This window comes from Sarcophilus harrisii, chromosome 2 (assembly GCF_902635505.1).
Source record: "Sarcophilus harrisii chromosome 2, mSarHar1.11, whole genome shotgun sequence".
Classification (NCBI taxonomy): Eukaryota; Metazoa; Chordata; class Mammalia; order Dasyuromorphia; family Dasyuridae; genus Sarcophilus; species Sarcophilus harrisii.
The window spans coordinates 192,003,224-192,029,182 of record NC_045427.1 but is presented as its reverse complement, the minus strand read 5'-3'; the positions used below and the strand labels follow the sequence as shown (position 1 = coordinate 192,029,182).

Sequence of the window (25,959 nt, the reverse complement as noted above, 5' to 3'; positions counted from 1 at the left end):
TATAGCAACCTAGTCTTTGACAAACCCAAAGATCCCAGCTTTTGGGATAAGAACTTACTGTTTGATAAAAATTGCTGGGAAAATTGGAAACATATGGCAGAAACTAGGCATTGATCCATACTTAACGCCGTACACCAAGATAAGGTCAAAATGGGTTCATGACCTAGGCATAAAGAATGAAATTATTAATAAATTAGAGGAACATAGGATAGTTTACCTCTCAGACCTGTGGAAGGGGAAGGTCTTTATGACCAAAGCAGAACTAGAGATCATTACTGATCACAAAATAGAAAATTTCGATTATACCAAACTGAAAAGTTTTTGTACAAACAAAACTAATGCAGACAAGATTAGAAGGGAAGCAATAAACTGGGAAAATATTTTTACAGTCAAAGGTTCTGATAAAGGCCTCATTTCCAAAATATATAGAGAATTAACTCTAATTTATAAAAAATCAAGCCATTCTCCAATTGAAAAATGGTCAAAGGATATGAACAGACAATTCTCAGATGAAGAAATTGAAACTATTTCTAGTCATATGAAAAGATGCTCCAAGTCATTATTAATCAGAGAAATGCAAATTAAGACAACTCTAAGATACCACTACACACCTGTCAGATTGGCTAAGATGACAGGAAAAAATAATGATGATTGTTGGAGGGGATGCGGGAAAACTGGGACATTGATGCATTGTTGGTGGAGTTGTGAACGAATCCAACCATTTTGGAGAGTAGTTTGGAACTATGCTCAAAAAGTTATCAAACTGTGCATACCCTTTGATCCAGCAGTGTTACTACTGGGATTATATCCCAAAGAGATTATAAAGAAGGGAAAGGGACCTGTATGTGCACGAATGTTTGTGGCAGCCCTTTTTGTAGTGGCTAGAAACTGGAAACTGAATGGATGTCCATCAGTTGGAGAATGGCTGAATAAATTGTGGTATATGAAAATTATGGAATATTACTGTTCTGTAAGAAATGACCAACAGGATGATTTCAGAAAGGCCTGGAGAGACTTACACGAACTGATGCTGAGTGAAATGAGCAGGACCAGGAGATCATTATATACTTCAACAACAATACTAGATGATGACCAGTTCTGATGGATCAGGCCATCCTCAGCAACGAGATCAACCAAATCATTTCTAATGGACCAGTAATGAACTGAACTAGCTATACCCAGAAAAAGAACTCTGGGAAATGACTAAAAACCATTACATTGAATTCCCAATCCCTATATTTATGCCCACCTGCATTTTTGATTTCCTTCACAAGCTAATTGTACAATAATTCAGAGTCTGATTCTTTTTGTACAGCAAAATAATGTTTTGGTCATGTATACTTATTGTGTATCTTGTGTATCTAAGTTATATTTTAATATATTTAACATCTACTGGTCATCCTGCCATTTAGGGGAGGGGGTGGGGGGGTTAAGAGGTGAAAAATTGGAACAAGAGGTTTGGCAATTGTTAATGCTGTAAAGTTACCCATGTATATATCCTGTAAATAAAAGGCTATTAAATTAAAAAAAAATGCATGAATAACTTGCCTTTCATCAATGTCTTCATCGTAAAATAAGGATTATGAGAAAGCACACTTGCCAAAAGGTCCTATACCTAGTATTCCTGCAAAAATTGTTCCATAAGTACATGTCTCTAATAAATTATTTTTGATTGAAAAAAAAAAAAAAAAAGGACTTTACTATGAGGGAGGACTTGTACTAAAATCTGGGATAAAAATGAAGCAAAACCAGTCCCTCTCTTTAGATGATTACATTCTAATTGAGGAAGCATCATATAAAGAAGTGGGTTCATATAAGATTCATGCAAAGTAGATGGAAGGTAATTTCAAAGGTGAAAGTATTATCAAGATGGGGAAGCAATATGGGGAAGGCAGGGAGGGGAGACCAGGAAAAAAATTTCACAGAAGCTGGAATTTGAGCTGAATCTTGGTATAAAACAGGAAAATTAAGAGACAAAGGTGACTAGTGTATTCCAACCATGAGACATAGCCAGTACAAATGTGTAGAAAAGGGAAATGAAATGCTAAATGTGAGAAAGAACAAGTAGATAATCAATTTAATTCTAGATACATTTACCATGTAATTACTATGTACTAAGCACTATACTAAGTGCTGAGGATACAAATATGAAAAAGACATTCCCTGACCTCAATGAGTTTACAATCTAATGGGAAAAGTTAATATATAAAAGGAAATTGAAAAAGGAAGAGAAAACCAGAGGATAACCAGCAAGGCTGCATGATCCTCTGAAAATCTAAACCTAGCAAAGTCAGAGATGGAAAATGGAGTTACCTGGAAAGTTGTGATGTTTCTATAAAGGAAGACTTTAGGAAGAATTTATTCCTTTGTTCTTCAGCATTCTAATCTGAATGCTGAATCAGAAGGCTGGATTATAAATTTTGTGGAGAGAAATGAAGTGTACAACTACTAAAGTAGGAAGAAGTCTATTCCCAACAGAGAATATTGTATTTGATCCTAGAGGAAATAAGGATCAACTGAAGTTTAATGTAAGGAGCTGACATGAGCAGACCCAAAGCCATAATTGTGATACTGTGTGACTCTGTGTGTCATTTATCTTGCTGAGAACTATTTCTTCAGGTATAATGGGAAGGTTGTACTGGAAAGCCTCCTTGATCCTCTAGAATGCTCTATAAATTTCTGCTATGTTCTTCTGTGAACATGCTACTCCCATCACTTGTCATGACAGGTAAGTGATTCTGGGTCCTCAAAGGCTATACTTATAAAAGCTATGATTTTCCATCTATCTTGAGTTAGAAAGATTTCAAGTATGGGTCCTGTTATAAACTAGTCATTTAAGTACTAATTGCCAGAAAGTCAGCAACCAGATATTGAATATTTTGACCTTGACAACTCAAGAAAGAGGTTTCCTAAGATTTGAAAGGGCTCCAATCTATTTCTTTGGAGGGAGTAAACACATTGACAAAGAAAAATAAATTTGGATGCATTGGGTTAGGGATGGGAAAGATTTTTTTTCAAATTGTGGGGATTCAGAGGGCAAAGAAGCCAATGCTTCTTGCTAGGATACAAGGGAAGTATTATTGGAGTTTTTTTAAATAAAAGTAGATGCTATTTAACATAGGCCTCAAAGTGTAGGTATGATCCTAATCAGTAGAAATGCCATACAGACATTTTAGAAAGAGTAGAAGCAAGAACAAGAGGTGGAGGGAGAAAAACAAAGTCAAAAGCCTCAAAGCAAGCCCTAGATATTTCTAATGTTCAATCAAAGTAAATTGATTATTGAATTGAATGCCTCAGTTCTAAAGAAGTCCATGGTGAATTCCATTTAGCTAAATATCTGTCTTCTTAGATTCAGTATCATACCCAAAGAAAACCTTATAGATAGTGACATAAGTGGCAAATGTTTTGAGTTGAAATGTAAAACCACAAATAAGATATGAGGGATATAACTACCATAAAAGTTTTTAAACAATATAATGACAAAATTAAGGTAACAGAAAGACTACTTTTTTGACTTGTAAGTTTCATTTTAGAAGTGTGTCCTTTACCTCTACTGTAATTGATTATCCCCTTCTCTTTTTTGAATTATTAATATTTTATTAAAATAAACAAATAAGATATATTAATCCACTCTTGCTCCTTCCCTGAAGTTTACTCTGATCCTACATTGTTGGAAATGTGTTCTCCCTCCTAAAGTTTTTTATAATACTATGGTCCTCCTTGATGAACTTAATGGTATTTTGTCTGTTGACATAGTTATTTTATTTATGAGCCTGGCTTATCTTCCTATTGGATTGTAGGTTCAGAGATAATGAAATGTCATGGAAAGAGTACTGAAAAGATATTGGGGGAGTTCAAATGCAAACTTTGTCATTTACTTGTTCTGTGAAAATTATTTGCCTTCTTGGGGCCTCAGTTTCTTTATCTACAGAAAGGGTCAATAATGAACTACCTGTATTACAGAGCTAGTTCTGGAGCTCAAAGATTTATATGAAAAGGCTTTGGAACTTTCAATCAGCTTTTAAATATGAATTATTAATAGAGGCAGGAATTATGCTTTGTTTGAGCAACAAACATTTATTAAATAAGTATCATGTGTTGGGAATACGGAGGATTAGACTAGGTGCTGGGAATACAAATTTTATATTCAATTAGAATGAGGAAAACAAGGTTAAATGACTTGTCTTTAAGAGTTTAAATCTGGTCTCAGATTCTTACTAACTGTGTGACCCTGAACAAGTCATTTAATCCTGTTTTCCTCAGTTTCCTCAGTTTCCCAATCTGTAAAATGAACTGAGAAAGGAAATGCCAAGCCAATCTAGTTTCTTTGCCAAGAAATCCCAAAAATTGGGTCACAAAGAGTCAGCAGTAAAAAGGTATTGTTCTTAATAGGGGACTTTAGGAGTTACAAAGGCAAACATCTACATGCATCCATTCTAATTGAATATAAAATTTGTATTCCCAGCACCTAGTCTAATCCTCCGTATTCCCAACACATGATACTTATTTAATAAATGTTGTTGCTTGGGGCTAAAAAAAATTCTTATGAATTCAAGAAAGTGTGGATTTAACAGTAGTGATTTTTGTTTCTATTTTTCTATTTTTTGGGGGTCTAAAAGAAAATATTTTAAACAGTATTGGAAAAATGTCAATGTCTTTGCCACTGGGCACCAAGCCTCTACAAACTAGGAAATAAATTATAAAGATGAGTTGGCTTCTCTGAATGTTGGATCATATACAAAGAGTCAATTTCAGTTAGTGCAGGTCAAATCATTATAAATAAAGTTGACAAAGTGCTAAAAGGAGGAAGAATCCTGGAAGTTACTCTGAATAGCAATAAATTTAGCCCTTAATTCATTAAGTGTTCATTAATCATTCTCAAATATGGTCTATCAATAACCCTAAAGATACTCCTGAGGAACTGAATATATTTTCCTCTATATTTCTAAAGATTATCAGTTGAGAAACAAATTAGTCATACCAGGAAGGTACTATATAAATTAATTTATCATTAATTCTAGTTTCTGTTATTCAGGAACATTTTAGAAGTGTGTCCTTAACCTCTACTGTAATTGATTATCCCCTTCTTTTTTTGAATTATTAATATTTTTATTAAAATGAACAAATAAGACATATCAATCCATTCTTTCTCCTTCCCTGAAGGAGCAAGTCAGTGACTTAAGATGATTCCAGAAGAATTGCCAGTATGGGAGACAAGAGTCTGGTTACTCTGACGATATTAATTTGAGAAGACGTAATAAAGAATCCCTAATAGCAGGAAAGAAAATAGTTGTTGAAACACTTAGGAATTCACAGGAGACAAAAACAGTAATCTAAGAAAGCAATCAGTAATAAAATTCATGGTCTCAACTGTTTATGTAGCCCATGTTAGTTCTTAGAATTCTTACACCATTTCCCATAGTCACAAAGAAGTTGCAGATTATGGTCCAAAGCTTAATTTCCCCCTCAGAGTATGAGAGATATTCCTGAGAAGTTGAGTATTTTTCTCTATATTTTCTCTATGTTTCTAGAGATTATCATTGAAAAACAAGTTAGTCACCCAGTTTTCAGGAGCTTCCAGAAAGAGATATTCCTACTAAGCAATAGGATAGGATATCCTATCCTAGAATAAAATCATGAGCTAGATAGGATAAAATAGTTAGCATTAGTATACTGGATAATAGGATAAAAATAGTTAGTATAACTACCAAAAGTGTGATATATTCTTCTGTAGATTGTGTGATATATATTTTCAGGCAAATTTTTACAGATTGTAAGTTAAAGTGGGCTCAAACACAGACAGTACATGTTACAAAGGAATAATTAAGAGCTCTTATTTACTTAAAAGTTCTTCTCTCTGATTTATGAGATACTCACTAAGTTCCCCTTAAGCATGAGAAATCTAGACATTGTCTGTCCTTGGCTCCTAATACATGCATAGCTTTCAGCTGTTGCTATTCTGGGAGGAGGGGTATAATACTAGGGTGATGATGAGAAGGGGAGTCTAAAATTCTCTCAACCTTCAGAGAAGCTTGCAAGTTCTTTCTCTAGCCAGAGGGATGGAGAGTGGAAGGAAAGATCTATACCAAGGCTAGAACTGAGATTCGTGTTCTTTCTCTCTCCCGCATTTTCTCAGGAGTTTAAAGAATGATTTCTCATTTGACTCAATGCTCATTGGAACCATCAGATTCTAGTTAACTCTGTGTTTTTATGCAGAATCTAGAATCCCTCATTACATTGGAACAGATTGGTCTGGTGGTCCTTTTACTTTATCAATTGGTTTTCAAAGACTTTTCACACTTAATCTAATGTCTATGATTGATTGATAACTTGAGGTAGAACTATTTATATCTATTTACTTATGTTATTTTGTACATGAACGTCTCTCATGTAGAGAAAAGTGAAGGGAATAAATATTTATATAGAACTTACATGCCAAGCAATGTGTCAAACACTTTAAAAAATATTCTTTCATTGGCTTTCACAACAACCCTACAAAATGGTTCCTGTCATTACATGTCATGTTACAGTCAAGGAAACTAAGGCAGACAAAGGTTAAGTGTCTAGCTCTCAGTCACACAGAAGTGTCTGAAGCTAGAAATGCACTCAAATCTACCTGGCTCCAGACTTGATGCTCTAGCCACTGAGCCAATTAGCTGCTTCATGTAGGCTCTCTTTTCTCCTCTGATACTACAACCCCTGTGGAATAGGTTCCCAACACCTCACATCTGCACTATTGCAGTACCCTGTTAGTTAGTCTCTCTGCATCTCATTCCAAGCCATCTTCTCTTCAAGGATCTTCCTAATGTGTAGTTCTGACTATATCATCTATAACTTACAATGGGTTTCTATTATCTCCAGGTTCAGATTGAAAATATTTGGCTAACTAGCCCATTTCTTTCTTTCTAGTCTTCTTACACATTGCTTCCCACCATGTTCTCTATAATCCATATTGAACTCCACCCAACACTCCATTTCCAGACTTTGAGCATTTTCATTGGCTGTCTTCTATGCCTGGATTTCTCTCCAACTTCTGGTTTCTTTGTTTTTTTTTTTTTTTTTTTTTTTCAAATATCAGCAAAAAATCCTATCTTCTGCAAGAAGTCTTCCTCAGTGCTCTCTTATTTCTCTTGTATATGCAAAACTTCCCTTGGAAATTTCCCGCACCCATCATTTATACAGTCTAGACTTTATATATATATATATACACCCATTTATACAGTCTAGACTATATATATATATATATATATATATATATATATATATACACACAGCAATTTGCAAATTATCTCTTCCATTAGATTTGGAGTTTCTTGAGAGCAGGAATTTGTTTTATTTTGTATCTCCAGTCTTAGGCATGATGCCTGGTTTCTAGTAGGTACTTAATAAATTCATACATAATAACTGACATTAAAGCATGAGTGGGGGTCATGATTTTCATGTGTTTGAGAGTAGTAGTTCAGCAATTAAAGAGTTAGTTTTTGTTTTGAGGAAATTTATTGTTGCCTAAAACTATGTCCTTGTGGACCTAAGTTTAATGTCAAGTCAACATTTAATTGATATCTGATTTACGATCTGCTGAATATTATTTTCTGTGTTTACTTTATGCATTGTCACTTTTGACAGAACGAATTCTCTGCCTGGTTGAATCTTTGCTTAATGTTAAATGTTCTCTTTTTGTATATTTTTTTTTTCACTAAGCAGAGCATATCTTCAAAAGGTTCTATTATAGTGAATGTTCTGTTCCTGTGAAGACAACTGTGAGAAGTATACTGAGATAATGAAATATAGGTTCAGTGTTTACCTGAGAAACTTTTATTCCACATTGACCTTATTTGACTGTTGTCACCTCACATTATTCAATTCAAATCAGAAGAATGTCAAGGTTTACCTTTGAGTGATGTTAGATATACACAAAAGCAAATCCAGAGTTTAAAAAACAACAGAACAGGCCCTTTTGACTTTACTAAAGCAGAGCAGAGAATTTGAGATTTCTAGATGAAGACAGAAGGATTTAGCCTTGTTTATAAGACATAAATTTGTTCCACAGAGTCAGAGTCTAGGTGGTGTTCAAATTGTCCATCTAATACAATGGTATAGCATTGTCCTTCATGCTATACCACTGTGAGATTAGCTTTGTTTGACTCCTCTTACCACCAAAGGCTGTGAAGGCTGAAATGATAAGACTTGGAAAGAGATTGATTCTGTAGAATGAAAACAAAAGAGGAACCAAGGATTACATGGATTTTTTGTTTTGAACCTGGGTGACAAAGAGTATAGTGGTTCCACAGTTAGTTGGTGGAAAGCTAGGAAGAAAGGAAAGTTTGGAAGGAAATATAATGACTTCTGTTTGGATTACTATACGAATTTAGAGCTCTAAGGGAAAATTTGAGTTATGAGACTGAAACTCAAGAGAGATCAGAGTTGGATATTCATCCAATATTCATCTGCATAGAGATTACAACTGAACCTGTGAGAACTGATGACATAATGAACATAACCATGAGGCAGTAGTATAAAAACCATGTTAGGAGTGCTGCAACTCAGAAGTAGTAGAAACTGCTGAGGGCCAAAAGATCAATAAAAAGATTACATTTAGCCATAAAGGAGAAAGCAAGAGGATCAAAAAATTGATTGAATTGTTATTTAGCAAGATTTGGATGGTGATAATTCACAATAAATATCAAATAGAGCTGGTAAAATCTCATTTTGCTTCTGTTAGAAGAATGACCTTTGCACTAGAAATGCACAATGAAAATAGTGAATTGATATTCAAAATAAGTAAGTATATAATACCAAGAGCTAATTGTTTTTGATAAATTCAAGTGACCTGACCCAGATGAAATGAAATATATTTTTAAATATTTAGAGAATTTTAATTTAATTTTATTTATTATTTATTTTAATTTATATTTTACCAAGGTTACTAGACTAGTAGAAGAGGAAATTTTAGGGCATTAGCAAAGAATTTCATGAAATTTCCCCTACTATTCTTATGCAAAAGATTGAGAGATGTGGACTAGCCAATGATACTATTAGATAAATTTAGGACTCAATAAAGATTCAGAATTAGTGTTCATTCATTACTAGCATGATATCTTCTTAGCATGAGGACTCCAGGATAGAACCTCACCTCAGGGATCTATGCTTAGTTCTGGGATTTTGAACATTTTTTTTTTTCTCACTGAATAGATAAAGGCAAATTGGTGTGTACCTCACATCTATAGATCACATAACTTGAGATTCATAGCTCCCATCCTGTATGACTGTTTTAAGAAAAAAAAAAAGTCTTGAAAGAGATGAGTGTTAGGTTGAATTTAAAGAGATATAAAGATAAGATTTTACATTTTTTCAAAAATTCACCATTTCCAGGTTAAGATGGACAAGTCTTAGACCATAGTTTGTCTGAAAAATATGTAGGGGTTTTAGTGGACTACAAGCTTAGTAAAAGAGAACAATATGTTATGGAAACCACAATAGCTCATGTGATGTTGGGCTATATTAAAAGAAGCAGAATAGTTATCCTCTTGTGTACCAACCTTGTTAAACTCTATCTGGACCATTTTGCTCAGGTCTGGATATCACATTTTAAAAACCCATAGGTAAGTAAAAGGAAGTCCACAGGAAGGAAAGCCCTTAATATTTTGGAATAGTAAATAAAGGGTCTTGAGTTAATGTCATATAAGAATCATTTGAAGAAACTAGAATGTCTATATCGTGGAGAATGGAATAATTGTGGGCATATAATATTTATGTTCAAGTATATGAATGACTTTTAAATGAAAAAGGGATGTTACTTCTATTTACCTCCAATGCATAGAACCAGGATCAAAAAGTACAAATTACAAATATGCTTATTTAAGCTTAATTTCCAGAAAACCAAAATTCCTAACAATTAGAGATAGCAGAAAGTAGAATTGATTGCATTAGGAAGTAGGTTCCCTCTCACTGAGGTTTTCAGACAGAAGCTGACTGACCACTTGAGAGACTGACCACTTTTACTTTTTTAATTTAACACAACAGCAGTCCTTCTTATTTTACATCAGTCACCTATGACTCTGACACCTGAGCAATCATGTTGAAAGCACCTGCTTTCAAATGTTACCCAAATAAATGTTACCCAAATCACGTCAAATAGGATCAGCCTGTTTCAATGATTTCCAATTTTATGTGATGACCGCATTAGCATCCTGGATACCTTAGAATCAGCCAGAGTCAGGATAAACAAAAGTCCTTGATCTTTATTCTTGGTCTTTAGAGGTAGGATTGAATTGGATGGAAGCAGAATCTCCTCGACCTCCTTCTTCCTCATCTACTGCCAAAGTGACTCTGGCTAGTTTTACTCCACCCCCTAATCCCTCCTACAGCCTTCTGTATACACCAGTCATTGAGCCAGCGCATGATAGTGGGAAAGGCCATTCCCCAAGCACATGCCCATAAAGTATTGGCCAATCAGTAATAAGCCTTACGTGCTCAAACTGACCTCAGTGCATCAACTCAAGAGTTTCAACCCTTTACAATTTTAGGCCACCAAAGATACTGGGAATATCAATGTGTTCCAAATTATTGATAAGACAATTGTTGCTGTTATTGCTATGGTATGGACAAAAAAGGTTGGTGTTGGGAGTGATGTGTATACCTACTTGGGTGGGGAGAATCCCACCCAAGTAGTCACATGGTCAGTCTTTTAATTTTGAGTTCAATCAAAAGCATAAAAAGGATATCACTGAAAACAAGAGGGCTGTTTGTGTTCTGTGTTCTGCTTGTGAGCATGCAAAATATATCCTCTCTTCCAGTATCCAAACCTATATTGAGATTAACTTCTGTAGAGGTATCAGTTTTTTACCTCTATAATTTGTTCCCATTTTCAAGAATTGAATGCTGACTTCTTCCATGTAAAAAAGACTATGTAAAAAAGGCTCCATTGGATTTCCAAGTAGGTACATCACAATTTAGGACATCTTCTTGGTAGGTTACTCCACTCCCCAAAACCAGAAACTTCTGTAGAATTTCTTCATTGGCAATGAGCTTAACAAGAGTATCAATCCTGGTGAAGCTGTTGTCTGTGGTGCAGCTGTCTAAATCACCATCTTGTCTGTAAATAAGCCTGAAAATATGAAGAATCTGCTTTAAAAAAAAATCTTCTTAAGTGTTATTAATAGTCCTGTCTGAGGAATCAAAATTTAGCATATTACTTTAGATCCAATAAAACTATATTCTGTTTTTTTAATTTAATGCTTCATAATACAATAAATAAACAAAATAAATGTTTTTTCTATTACTAGAAGCAGTTATTCTAAAGCAGTGAGCCAAGTCCCCCAAAATGTGGAAAATAAAAATAGAACAGATTTGTGACTTAGAGCTGGGCTAATGTATTGTGGGCTCATTGCTTCGACCTCATTGAAAGTGCTTGCAAAGATGTTCCTATTGCTCAATGGATATTAAAAAGTCAATTAAACAGTTTTCTAGAATTAGGGACTTAAACTCAGGGAGAGGGGTTTAAAGGTTGGAGTTAGAAGTTCTATTACAATGAGATCCAAGATTTAGTCAAGACTTGAGTGTAGGTAAGCACAATGACATTCTTTTTGCCTTAAAAAAGTTTAGGAATCATTGTTACACGAAGACTAGGTCTAACAAATAATTCATTTTTAAGATTTAAAAAAAATAAAATCAATACTCTAAAAAACACTTTTTATTCCTCTAGATATGGATCCATATCCATAGATATGGTTCAACCAGTCTATCAGTGAGACTTATCTTGAACAAACACATGACAGTCAAACTGATATTGATAACCTCAAAGGATCTCTTCCCTCCAGAATAGCCCTGTATCTCCTACTCATGGCAAGGATGAAAACACACCAACTATGTTTGATCTAGAATATATGTACCATTCCCCCCAGAAACACCAAGGCCATGCTGGGAAAGGCACTCATTAAAAAACAAATAAAATTAATTGGAAGGTAGAGTTCAGTAAGGCCTTAGAGATTCTAACATTACTCTATTATCTTCCTCCCCTCTAAACCCATAGGGTTCAGATTCTTACACAGGTTGATATATGGCAATTCTCTATAAAATACAGAAATATCCATAGACGTATTATTCCCAACAATAGCAACAGCAGCAAAGCCAAAACAACATCTTCTTTTCTTGCTAAAGAGAATGGGAAGCCATTAGAAAGTCAGGCATTCTCCAGGGACTAATGGAAATTCTTGGGCCTCTCATAGAGTGGCAATGCTCCAATGGCAGGTTGAAGACCGGCCTGCTATTAGCAGTCTCTTTCCCAAATTATGAGGTTTTTCCAAAGAATTGTACTGGGGATTTGTTATATAATAAGAAAATATACTTTATATCTTTCAGTTCAAAGCCCATTTCCTTAAATTACTAAAGAAATTATTAATGAATTAACTAAACAATTAATTTTTAAAAAATTGTTCTTTTCTTCTGGAAACTGATATATTTATTTTTTTTTTTCAATTTCAATGATTTTATTTCTTGCTACAAGATCATGGAATACTTAAAAGTGACAATTTTAAAATATCGTCTACACTTTCACAACTTTCTTTTTTTTTTCTTTTTCTTTTTTTTTTTTATTTATTTAATAGCCTTTTATTTACAGGATATATGCATGGGTAACTTTACAGCATTAACAATTGCCAAACCTCTTGTTCCATTTTTTCACCTCTTACCCCCCACCCCCTCCCCCAGATGGCAGGATGACCAATAGATGTTAAGTACATTAAAATATAAATTAGATACACAATAAGTATACATGACCAAAACGTTATTTTGCTGTACAAAAAGAATCAGACTCTGAAATATTGTACAATTAGCTTGTGAAGGAAATCAAAAATGCAGGTGGGCATAAATATAGGGATTGGGAATTCAATGTAATGGTTTTTAGTCATCTCCCAGAGTTCTTTTTCTGGGCATAGCTGGTTCAGTTCATTACTGCTCCATTGGAAATGATTTGGTTGATCTCGTTGCTGAGGATGTCCTGGTCCATCAGCTGGTCATCATATAGTATTGTTGTTGAAGTATATAATGATCTCCTGGTCCTGCTCATTTCACTCAGCATCAGTTCGTGTAAGTCTCTCCAGGCCTTTCTGAAATCATCCTGTTGGTCATTTCTTACAGAACAGTAATATTCCATAATTTTCATATACCACAATTTATTCAGCCATTCTCCAACTGATGGACATCCATTCAGTTTCCAGTTTCTAGCCACTACAAAAAGGGCTGCCACAAACATTCGTGCACATACAGGTCCCTTTCCCTTCTTTATAATCTCTTTGGGATATAATCCCAGTAGTAACACTGCTGGATCAAAGGGTATGCACAGTTTGATAACTTTTTGAGCATAGTTCCAAACTACTCTCCAAAATGGTTGGATTCGTTCACAACTCCACCAACAATGCATCAATGTCCCAGTTTTCCCACATCCCCTCCAACAATCATCATTATTTTTTCCTGTCATCTTAGCCAATCTGACAGGTGTGTAGTGGTATCTTAGAGTTGTCTTAATTTGCATTTCTCTGATTAATAATGACTTGGAGTATCTTTTCATATGACTAGAAATAGTTTCAATTTCTTCATCTGAGAATTGTCTGTTCATATCCTTTGACCATTTTTCAATTGGAGAATGGCTTGATTTTTTATAGATTAGAGTTAATTCTCTATATATTTTGGAAATGAGGCCTTTATCAGAACCTTTGACTGTAAAAATATTTTCCCAGTTTATTGCTTCCCTTCTAATCTTGTCTGCATTAGTTTTGTTTGTACAAAAACTTTTCAGTTTGGTATAATCGAAATTTTCTATTTTGTGATCAGTAATGATCTCTAGTTCTGCTTTGGTCATAAAGACCTTCCCCTTCCACAGGTCTGAGAGGTAAACTATTCTGTGTTCCTCTAATTTATCAATAATTTCATTCTTTATGCCTAGGTCATGAACCCATTTTGACCTTATCTTGTTGTACGGTGTTAAGTATGGATCAATGCCTAGTTTCTGCCATATTATGGAAACTGATATATTTCTAAAGTTTTTTCTATTAGAGTGGGATCAAAGCCCTTTTCATAGAGCTGTCATGCCGTATATGATTAAGAATCTGCTTAATTTTTCTCCTTTCTTCTTCATAGTTTTCAAATTATAATCATATCAGTAGCCCATGTGTAAAGAGTATTCACGTATTGTCACTTATTGACAGATGGTGCTGACAGGTCTGAATACATTAGTGTACTTGAACCCTGGAAATAACTAGGGGTGTGTTGGGCACTTTCATTGTCCTGACACTGTGAGGCACAAACATCAGAACAATGTTTGGAGGTAGGTGATAACTCTTCTGTATACACTGACAAAACAAATACAGAAGGCACCTCCCTAATGTCATGATTATTTTTGAGAATGAAGTATATAGAATAATCTCCCAACAGAATAGGGAGCTGCCCTACTGAGGACAGGGCAGCACAACTTCCTTCCTTCCTTCCTTCCTTCATTCCTTCCTTCCTTCCTTCCTTCCCACCTTCTCTTCCTTCCTTCCTTCCTTTCTTTCTTTCTTTCTTCCTTCCTTCCTTCCCACCTTCTCTTTCTTCCTTCCTTCCCACCTTCTCTTTCTTCCTTCCCTCCTTCCCTCTTTTTTCTTTCTCTTCTTTCCTTTCCCTTCCTGCAGTTACTCTGCCCAAAGTAATATAAATTTTGACCTCTCAAACCTTACAAGATATATTGAGGTCCTAAGTCTACCTTTCTTTTTTAAGTACCTTAAACTCAAATCACTCTGTCTTTCATCAATTAGCCAACAGAAAGTCACTGGTAAGCCTCATTTTATCTCAATTTGGGCCCAGATTTTCTCCAAATGAAAGTAAATAGCAATTGTTTCCATTTTGGCCAATTACCCAGAGAGTCTTCTGCTCCCACATTGATTTTTTAAAACTAAATAAAAAAGGCTATTCTTTGCCTCATTTCTTTCTTTCCTAGCTTTACCCACTGAAGGGTTGCCTCAATCAAACAGACCTGTTAAAGAGCTTGGCTTAAAAAGGCCAACGTCACCCACTGCATCCAGGATCATCTCTAGATGGCTTGGGAGGAGAAAGTGAGGCTGGGGACATTGTGTGCCCATAACATTGTGCCTTCACTTACTCATATCCATTTCATTGACAAGTTATGACATCACCTCTCTGGAGGCCCCATCCTCTTAGAGAATCAAGGACAAACAACTAACAAAGGTGAAGCTGAAAGTCCCATCTTAAGGTGTCTATTGAATTAAATAGCACAGTTCTGGGAACACTGCTTTGAGGAATTCAGAGGAGTGCCCTTGTTTTGCTGATTTCTTGCTGTCAAGTTTGGGACCTGAAAGAAACTTAATATTGCTCACAGCAATGATAGGAGGGAGAGACACTTTGGAAGACAGTGATTTGTTGTCATAGTTACCTAAATATGGTAAAGAGGTAAAGCCATAGTTGGTGAAAGGGCTTGACATCCAGAGATGTCATGATTTCCTGGTTCTTCAATACAGATTTAGAACATCTTTTGGGCAAGTTAATGTTTAAGACTTGGACCTGTTGAGGCCCAAATTACACAAAAAAAGTTTCTAAGTTTATTTTTCTCATGTTATCAATTGGATCCTCTTCACATTCAAAGCCATTAAGGTTAAAATCTGCCTTTGTATAGAATGAGTTGAGAAACTTTTCTTTTATGAGACTACTACTAATAGTAAGAGCTGAGAATATTGTTGTTTTTAAATTGGCATGGATAGGGTTAATGAAATGTAGCATTGTTGTCTGGTAGTGTCTTTGAGAAACCCATTTTGCTTTCATTCTTTGGGTTACCCTTGGAATTGACTTCGACTTCTGTTTCTTTAAGCCTTTCCTTCAGCTTACCATTGAGCTTCCAGGATTTTCTTAATGTCTTCTATTTACTTATCAGTTTTTGTCATTTATTCACTTGTTCCTCCCTACCCTAGAAGAAAAGTTTTTTTTTTTTTTTTGTTGTTGTTTTTTGTTTTTTGTTTTCCCTGATAGCTTGTAAACAATCAAGAAATTTCAAAGAAGTCAATGGGCAGATTAATGTGAGGTGATATTTTAAATTTGCTTCTTATCTTAAATAGAACATCATCAAAAATCTGGACCTTACTTCTTAAAAGTCCTTTAGAATTTGAATGTTTTGGAGTTTTGGAGATTAGAAAGGTATTGGTGACAATAAACAGCCATTTTGTCTGGATTCCCATAGCATTTACAATAGTACTTAGAGTGAGCAGTGAAGGCACAGGCTTTGACCTTTGACTGCTTTTGGATGTCATTTCTTTTCCTTGGTTTTGAAATTGTTAAGGAATGAGACACCCTAATAATGTTTGGGGTCTCCAGGCTGGTGTTGCTGGTTTGTGAAAGAATTCATAGTCCCAGTCTCCAAGTTAAGATTGGCAAAAAAAAAGGGGGTTTATTTGGCCCCTGAAAGGTTCTCAGTGGGCTAAGATCCTGATTAGGAAAGTAGCAGGAAATTGAGAAACAGAGTTTAATTTTATTTAGTCTTCTGTAGCCTGGAGCTAGGGAACAATCTCTGGATGAATTAAGGCTGGAGGATGGTGGCCTAGAGAGTAATTTCCAGATGATTAAGGGTGGAGAGTGGTGGTCTAGAGAATAATCTCCAGGTGAATTAAGGATCATAATTATTTTAGGAGTTTCCCGAGGCTAGAAGCTAGATAGTAATCTCTAGGTGAATTAATGGTGGTATGTGGTGGGCCAGAGCCAGAAGATTCAGGGTTTTCTGACCCAGGCCCCCTACAAAGATCAGGGGACCAAAGAGTCCTATTACATCAAAACTGATAGTGGAGTTGTAAGAGTTCTGATCAACCTCAAACCACTCTCCCTACCAAGCAGACACAGACCTTTACCATCTACTCAGACAACTGCTCCTGTGTGCTAGTATTCAGGTTTAACAACTCTATTGGCAAGTTGAATTCACCTCCATTTGACATCAATGGCATGGCATCTTCAGTGGGTCTGCTCTGGAGCAGAGTGTAGTCAAGGAGAATAAGATTACTATCAACAAGGATAAAGATCATCTGAGTAAAAATGACATTAAGTGTTTAGTCTAAGAAGCTGAGAAATACAGGACTAAAGATAAGCAGAATCTTCCAAGAAATCACTTGGATCTTATGCTTTCAACGTATTAGAGAATTAGAAATGCTAAGGCAAAATTGGTGATGAAGACAAATGGAAGATCCTTGACAAATATAATACAGTTCCATTCTCTCTCTAAAACAAATATAATGTAGCACAATGTAGCACTTTGTCCCTGTCTCTGTCTGTCTGTCTCTCTTTCTCTATCTCTCTTTCTATATGTCTCTCTCTGTCTCCCTATTTTCATATTTCTCTGTATCTGTCTGTTGGTGTTTGTCTCTCTGTTTCTGTGTCTCTGTGGCCATGTCTTTGTGTCTTTCTGTCTCTTTTTCTTTGTCTCTTTGTCTGTCACTCACCACCTTGACAGAAATGGCCTTTAATCATATAAGGGAACTATAGCAGGCACTTCACTGGATACGTTTGAGTGTCCACCTCTGATTTGTTCCTCTCCTTTGTATTTCTAACCCTCACTATGGATGTTAAACAGAGATCCCAAAATCTGTATCCAGCCTTAGATGCAGCCCTGTGAATACAAGAATTATTTAGATGTCCTACAGCACAGCTACTGTCACCATTCTTGGAGAAAATGAGCACCAAGAAGAGAAGCCTAAACTCTGCCTTGCCAAAAGATATGAAACTATGTAGAAGAATACTATTATGCCTAATTTCCATTGTACATTAAATACCTTTTCTTTTGAAAAGATGCTAGATATGATAAAAATGTGAATTTTAAGTAAATTCCCTCAGATTTCTAGTAAAAACCAAAAACTTTCAAGAAAAAGGAGCCCAATTCCTCTGCATAGGAGCTGAGAACCCTTAGTATTAACCTATTTTATATATATATATATATATATATATATATATATATATATATAAAAGTTTATATATATGTTGAGCTCATATGTGAGCTCTTAATATATAGCTCTTATATAACATAACTCTTAACATATAAGAGTTCCTATAGAGAAGAGAAAGAATGTCCTAGTTCCTCTGGGCCAAGCAATAATTCTGTATTCTTAACTATGGTGACTAGTGAAATATAAAGTGCTTTACAACCAGCAAGTATTAATAAAGAATAAAATAACCCTCCTTGGCTGGATAACCACATTTCTCCACAATCAGTCCCCAGTCTAACTTTTCCTATTCCCCCTCATTTGTTAATGCCTACCCTCCCCAAATACCTTTTATTTAACACCTTTGATTTTTAGCATTTATTTGTGGTACAATGGATAGAGTGTTGGACCTAGAGTCAGGAACTCCAGAATTCAAATCTAGTAACAGATACTTCCTAGCTTTGTGATTCTGAGCCAATCACTACCCTCTTTGCCTCAGCTTCTCATCTACAAAATGGAGATAATAGGATCAAATGAGATAACAATTGTAAAGTGGATAGCATAGTCCTCAGTAGATAGTACTATACAAATAATACTTTCATTATTCAGCCTTTTCATTATTTATTCTGTACATAAATATCATGTATTATATGTATATACATGTTACAGGCACATGCACAACACAATGTTATGGATCATAGATATACATGTACATATGTCCACATAAAGACATATACATATATGCATGTGTTTATGTGTATACATATAGGAACATTTCGAACTAAAATAATTTCTTTTCATTATGGCATTGATTTTAGTCTGTAAAAAGACTGTAGCTATAGAGATAGAAAAGATCTTAGAGATTACATAGCCCAGCCTCCTTATTATTATTATTAAACTCAGAGAAATTAAAGATTGGAATCTATTTCCTCTGATTCTGATGTAGCACTTCTTCTGCTGTTCTCCCGGGGCTATTGGTCATTATTTAGAGGTGGAAAAAAAAAAAGGTTAATTTCTCCCCTTTATACCAAACAGTAGTTTAACAGAGAACAAGACAGACACGTGGGTTATAGCATGTACAGTGGCTTCAGGAACGTCTGTCTGATCACGTGGGGCACAGAGATTCACACTTTGCTCTGTGTTCTTCCTGGATGGGGGCCAGTGATGACTTGGGGCCACTTGGGTTGTTTTCCTTTCACAGTATAATCACTAAGTCAACACCTGCAATGACATAAGCCCATGACTCACCTGCCTGAATGGAAGGTCTCTTTAGGCTCCACTGCTGTGGGTAGAGTGCATCTGTGCCATCCCCATAAATGAGCCCTTCTCGCCTCAGTCAGCGCCACTACTGTTTAAGATGCAGGGCCCTCCTGAGAGGGTGAGGCCGGGCAGCTGGGCAGCAGCTTGGGTGAGTCATTTTAAAAAGCCCCTCTCACAGCTGGAGAGAAAATAGCGCTGGCACTACTGGTAACCATTATGAAATCTGAAAAGTCCTTCTCTGGGCAGGAGGAAGAAAAAGTTCACCCAGCTGTCAAGTATTTGAAATGTAAAAATCCCAGGCCCTGGGGGGAGAGGGAGGGGAGGGAAGACAGAGGCCACGTCAGAGGAAATTAAGCCTCCTCTGAGACTTGAGGAAACCGTGGGCCGATGAGTTCACTTTGAGAAATCAATAAGGCTTTCAGAAGCAGGGGGAGAGCAAACAGTTCCGGGGAGAGGAAAAAAACAGGAGCTTGGGAGGGTCTGAGAACTGAAATGCTCCTACCAAAGATACAGTCAGCCCACTGGACAGCAAGATTCCCCAGGTCTTTGGTTCTCTCTCAAGATTGCCCTCTAGAATTGCAGTATTGATCTACAAGAATAAAAAGGAGAGGAGGAAACCGAGCTTCCTGATATTCTGAACTGTACTTCATTTGTGCTTTTCTTTTAAAAGATAAAGCAAAAATGAGAATAGATTGTTCAATTCCCGGGAAATAAAGAAATGAAACATAACTGAGAGCTATAGATCTATAAATAGATGAATCTCTAGATAAAGAGATTCTTAACTTCTTGTACATCATGGACCCCTTTTGACTGATGAAACCTATCTATCCCTTCTCAGAACAAAGTTTTTAAAGTGAAGAAAATACACAGGATATTAATTATTTGATGTTAAACAGTTCATAATGCATGTGCACTTGTGTATGTGCATGTGTTTGCATTCTCTCATGTATAATAGGTATTTACATGGATATATATATATATATATATATAGAGAGAGAGAGAGAGAGAGAGAGAGAGAGAGGAGAGATACAGAGAACTCATGAATCTCAGTTAAAAACCTGTGATATATAAAAACCTGTGTAGTAAAAGAAAAACATGGAAAAAGGAATAAAGGAGAAAGAGTGAGATTTTCTGCAATTTACTAAATTATGTGAAAATCAGTGATCCTCAGACACAATATTTTTTAAATCTTTAAAATGAGAAATTTAGATCTCTAACTTTCAGGTCTCCCTTAGATCTAAATCAAAATCACATCTCAAAATTAGATGTGAGGTATATTCTAATATATACTCAAGTTAAATATCTTATAGAATATCTGCAGCATAGGGTCCTCCAGCCTGTGCTAGAAGATGAGGTAAAAGCTACTATATTACATGATAGGATAATTTTAACTGTTAGGATTAAATCATGCTAAACTTTATGGAACTGACCCTCACCCATCAGGGTAAAACAAAACAAGGCTAACCTTCTTCCATATGGCAACTTGAATTACCTGATAGTAATGGTCAGTCCCTATTAAGTCTATGCTAAAAAATTACTAGTCCCTTAAACCACTACTCATATGCCAGAGTCTTTAATTCTTTCACCACATCTGTCTAGTCTTCTCTAAAAAATAAGTTGTCCCATTTGTGTTAAACTGAGCAAGTAGCAGGAACCATATGAATTTCTTCTTTCAACAGACAGGTCTTGGAAGAAGGCAGATGGGTCTAGAAGATCCAGTCTCTATTCTCCCATCAAAATGCTACTTCTCTCTGAGAAGTTCTCCTGGTCTGACTGTTGCCCAGAAATCATTTTAAATTTAATCTTGATATTAAGTGCATCTTTCAGCTTAAATAGAATTAGCATATGGAAACTGTATGTGAAAGATCATAGAAAGGGCCAAATTTAATCAAAGATGAAATCTTAATTTTATATTTTTTCTGAGTGCATTCAGAAAATTCTGAGGTTCAATACATGCGTTATATATGTACGTAATGTACATTCTCATGTATCTGTCTCTGTTTATATAAATTCTCAGATCTTTCTTATCTCTTTTCTTCCCCTCTCTTATTCCTTCTCCTATTTCTCTTCTCTCCTGTCATGCCCTATCCTGTCTCCTCCTCTGAGTCAGAGAATGAGAAGGATAAAGAAATGATAAAGAAGAGGAAGAAAAGGACATGGAAGAAGAGTAGAAGGAAGAAGAAGAGGAAGCAGAGGAATGAAAGACAGAAAAAGATAAAAAGAGGAAGGGTGTGAAGGGTGTAATATGGTTCCTACCTTCATATATTTATATTTAAAACCTAGATGCAATTGAGACTTTCGTTTCTTAAATTGTCATTCCTGATTCCACTCAACTAGTTAATAAGTTCCCAAAAATATAACTCTAATTTTTTTTTTTTTAGTTAAGGTGTGGTGAAATGGAAAGAGCAGTGAATTTGGAATCAAGACAGCCAGGTTCCCATGAGATCATCACTTCAGATGCTTCTGAGTCAAAGAATCATTGTCTTTATGTATACACTACCCTTTGTGACCTTGGGTAAGCAATTTAACTTCTCTGTATTTCCCTTCTCCTCATCTGTAAAATTAAGTGGTTGGACTAGATGACCTTTGAGGTCTATTCCTTCCCTAAATTTGATGATCTTATGAATTTATTTCCAACCACAAAAATTGCACTCAGCGTCAAATTTTGTTGCACTGCAGTGCCATCTAGTGGTCACTTTGGCTAATATCAAGGGATAATTCCCCAAGGAAACACTAAAAAAAACCAGCCACTACCTCTGCCATCCCTGCTCCAATCTGCCTCCATCCCCAATCCCCACCACCTCCATCACCACCATTACCATTATGTAATGTTGTGATAGGTTTTAAAGGAAAATTAATTGGTGAGTACCTATCTTTATTAACATTAGGTACTTAAGTCTAATATTTTATTTACATAACATTCTTGCTTTAAATAGTTATACTAGTCTTCTCTTTGATTAAAAAAACAGAACTTATTATCACCAAGAAAATGAAAGTAAGGATTCCAGCATGAATCTTGGAGCTTGGATCAATCAATTCGCCTGCTATAATCATGGTCACTTAAGACTGCAGGCAGAGCGACCATGCCAAGAAAATATATTATGCTGAACTAGCAAGCATTTTCTGAAGATGTGCTATGTATGAACCGCTAGGGTTGTGAAGAAGGAGACTTGAAGTGTGTTTATTGCTTCAAATGGAAATGCAAGATGTAATAGAAAGGAACTGAGCACAAATGGAAGAACCAGGTATATATGTGCCTTTGTGATCAATAGTGTTTAAGAAAAAGAACCTGGATTTGGTCTCAGGAGAGGAGACTAGGTGATTGGGGAAGGGGAGAAGAATGATAGATTTAGGGCATCAGAACAACTAGACTCCAATTCTAAAGCTCTCAGTTGCTACTTCTGTGACTTTAGCTAAATCTTTTACCCTCTCTTGGGGCACAGGTATCCCATATGTCAAACCGAGACTTTTGCTTAGATGGAATTTGTGGTCTCTTTTACCTTTAAATCAATGTTTTGGAATAATTCCCCTCTTTGTCTCTAATTGGATTTATGACCTTAAATAAGCTACTTTACTGATGTAAATGACTGTTCTTCTTTCTATAAAATGAAGATTAAGGCCTTTCTTTTTCTACATCAAAAGATTGTCACAAGGACCAAGTAAAATGTGTCATTCTGTGTTCTGAAAACTGTTCATATAAAGCATTATTATGATAGTAAGTCTTCATGAATTCAGACCATTCATCTCAACCATAGGGAACTACAGTTTCCTTACATATTGTTTCCATAAAGTTTCCAAAACTACTTAGAAACACTTAGAAAAATTCTGTATGTAGGGGCTCTGCAAGATTTTCAATAGAGGAAGAAAGAGAGAGAAGGAAGAAGGGCTGTGGGGAAGGAAGACAAATCTACAACAAATAGTTACATGCAAATGATATCTCATGACAAATAATTATCAGTTCATTAAAACAAGTTCCTCAAGGGCATATACTATGGAAACTCTTCATTAAAAATAGCTCCCATTCTTATAATGTGTTACTGTTCCCAAAAATTTCTGTCATATTAACACCATGTAAATATTATTATTCCCATTTCACAGATGAGAAAATCCCTGCTAGGAAGAAAAAAATGACTTGATTAAAATTACACACCTGGAAAATGTAGAAGACAGGACTATAACTAAGGTCTCTTGGCTCTATGCCCAACACCATGATGCCTTTTTGGCTTAGAATCAATCACATACTTGAAACAAAGACAATTGGCAGTCAATGGAAATAGTATTCTAAAATAAAGCTTTTTAAACTGTGTATTGCAATGCCATATGGGATCATGCAACCGAATGTGATTGTTAAGAAATTATGATTCATTATCAGTAAATGTTTGAAATGTATACCTATTTTATATACCTACATACCCGGTCATATATAAACATTTCTCTGGAGAAAAGGGATCACAAGTGGGAAAAGTTTAAAAAGCTCTATTCTATAACATATGTGAACTCTCTGAAGTTAGGGACTTTTTTGGCCCTAGTACATAATAAGCATTTAATCAATGTTCATTGATTTTGCCCCAAACCCAGAGGATATAAAAAATCCTGTTGTTTTGGAATAATATTTAAAATGTCATCTCCTAAAATATGATTGGATTAAGAAATGCCACTTTTCATATTCAAAAAAGTTTAACTTCAAGAAATATTAATCTCAAGTGACACCTAGGAGTATAAGAGGTTTTCATCATGAAACAACACAATACCAAGGGACAGTATGATGTGTTTGAAATCCCACAATATGAAATCAAATCTTGCCTCTGCTACTTATAGGTGAGTTTGTATAATCTGTGTAAGCTTTTTAGGTTTCATCTTCTTTACTTGTAAAACCAAGAGATTGGATAAAGGCATTAAAGGAACAGAGGGATTAAATGATATATTTGGCATCATATAGATTTTAAGTGGCAAGGCCAGGATTCCAAACCCATTTCTCTAACTCTAAATTTTATGCTCTTTCCAAATTACACTTTATAAGCTGGTATGCTGAGCTGAGACCAACAAAAATTGTCTAATCAGGATGCATATAAAGTACTGTATTTAAGTCTTCATCTACTACTATCTTCATTGTACAGAGGAGGAAAATAAGGTATCAAAATATGAATAAGAATGTTAGGCCATCTAATATAATCAAAACTGCACAATAATAAACTATACAATTTCCCCAGCAAGTGATTATCCATCTATCCTGGCTACAAAGCCACTAGTGAGGATGGCAGTATGTCCTGAAGTAATCTACTGCAATCTTAGATTGTACTAATTGTTAGGAATAAATGTAGCTCATGTTAATAGGTCATCTTAGGCTGTACAGGGTAACCAATGGTCCTCAAACCTTGTGATAAGGTAGGGAGATATCTACCCCAAGTGTGGAAAATTTTTCCCAATTGTCAAATGAGAACAATTTGTTCCAGTGGCCATGATAGTTATTAAAGCAGGTGTTGTAGAGCACTTAAGAGTTTGGTCAGGTTTCAAAGAAGTCAAGATCATTCATTGCATCATAGATCATCAGTGAAGCCAGTGGCTTAGAGTAACTCTGCTTCATTTAAATCCAATTCATGCACAAGTCAAGATATAACTTGTAAAATCATTAACCCCTTCAAAAATGAAGGACAAACATCATTAGCAACAACAACAATAATTCTATGAATATATTAGTTTATATCATACCTGTGTTTTTAATCTTTTAACTCCCCTGAGGATTTAGCCATTGGGATCTCCAATATTAGAATATATGGGAATTGGCCCAACTTTTATATATGACCCTCTTCTATATAACTGTCATGATTTTTTAAAAAAATTTTTAAAAAATTACCTCTCTTCTCATACTGCTTTTCTGTCTTATGCCATGCTTGCTACAGTTAGATTTTTTTCAAATCACCTGTATGTCCAATAGAATTTACAACTATATGTGATTCTAGAATCTAATTCTCTTTCACTCACCATTCTTTGCAGATGGAGAGACATAAAGGAATTTTAGCTCTATTAGAGGAAAATGACTATTGCTCAGAGTAATAGAAGGATAACTATAGATATAAAAAAAAAATAGAAATGTTCAATTTTTATTTTGATTTTCTTTTCAGAAACAAGGAGCTTGATTTATGGACTAAAATGGATGGAACCCAAATTGCTAATAGAGAATTACAATGCTATCACTCATCAAAAAATTAGAGGATTTATAATATATCCAACCTCTGCTAAAAGACCTGAAAAGGAGGAGGTCTCATGACCCCCTAAGGACAACTATTTTTGACATTAAGTCTGACATTACCTCTTTGTAATTTTCAATTAACCCATTGTTCCTGCTTTGCTCCATTTCCATACGATAGTACTTCAAGTACTCCAAAAGAGTTATCATGTTCTCTGAAGTCTTTTCTAGTTAAGTCAAACATTCTTAATTCTTTCAGCTAATCTTCACAGGGCACTAACTCAGGGACTTTAATATTTTGGGTAATTATTTAATTCTAGGAAGTGCAATTTGGAAAAGCACAATGATGAGATGGAGAAAGTTCAGAGAAAGACAGTCAAGACAATATTCTGATGAAGACATAGTATGGAAGGACTATCATTTCCCCATTCCTGGAATCTGTGCTTTTCTAAAGCAACTCTTAGTTTTTGGCTGTTGTTTCACCCTGCTGACTCATCCTGAGCTTTCTGTTTACTAAAACTGCCAAATATATTTTCCCTTTACAAATTGTTGTCTAACTTTTCATCT

At 35.3% G+C, this 25,959-nt stretch overlaps 1 pseudogene; it reads right to left on the bottom strand.

The window, feature by feature from the left end:
* Positions 1-14,537: 14,537 nt before the first annotated feature.
* LOC111718616 lies at positions 14,538-25,602 on the bottom strand (annotated as a pseudogene).
* Between the last annotated feature and the right edge of the window lie 357 nt (positions 25,603-25,959).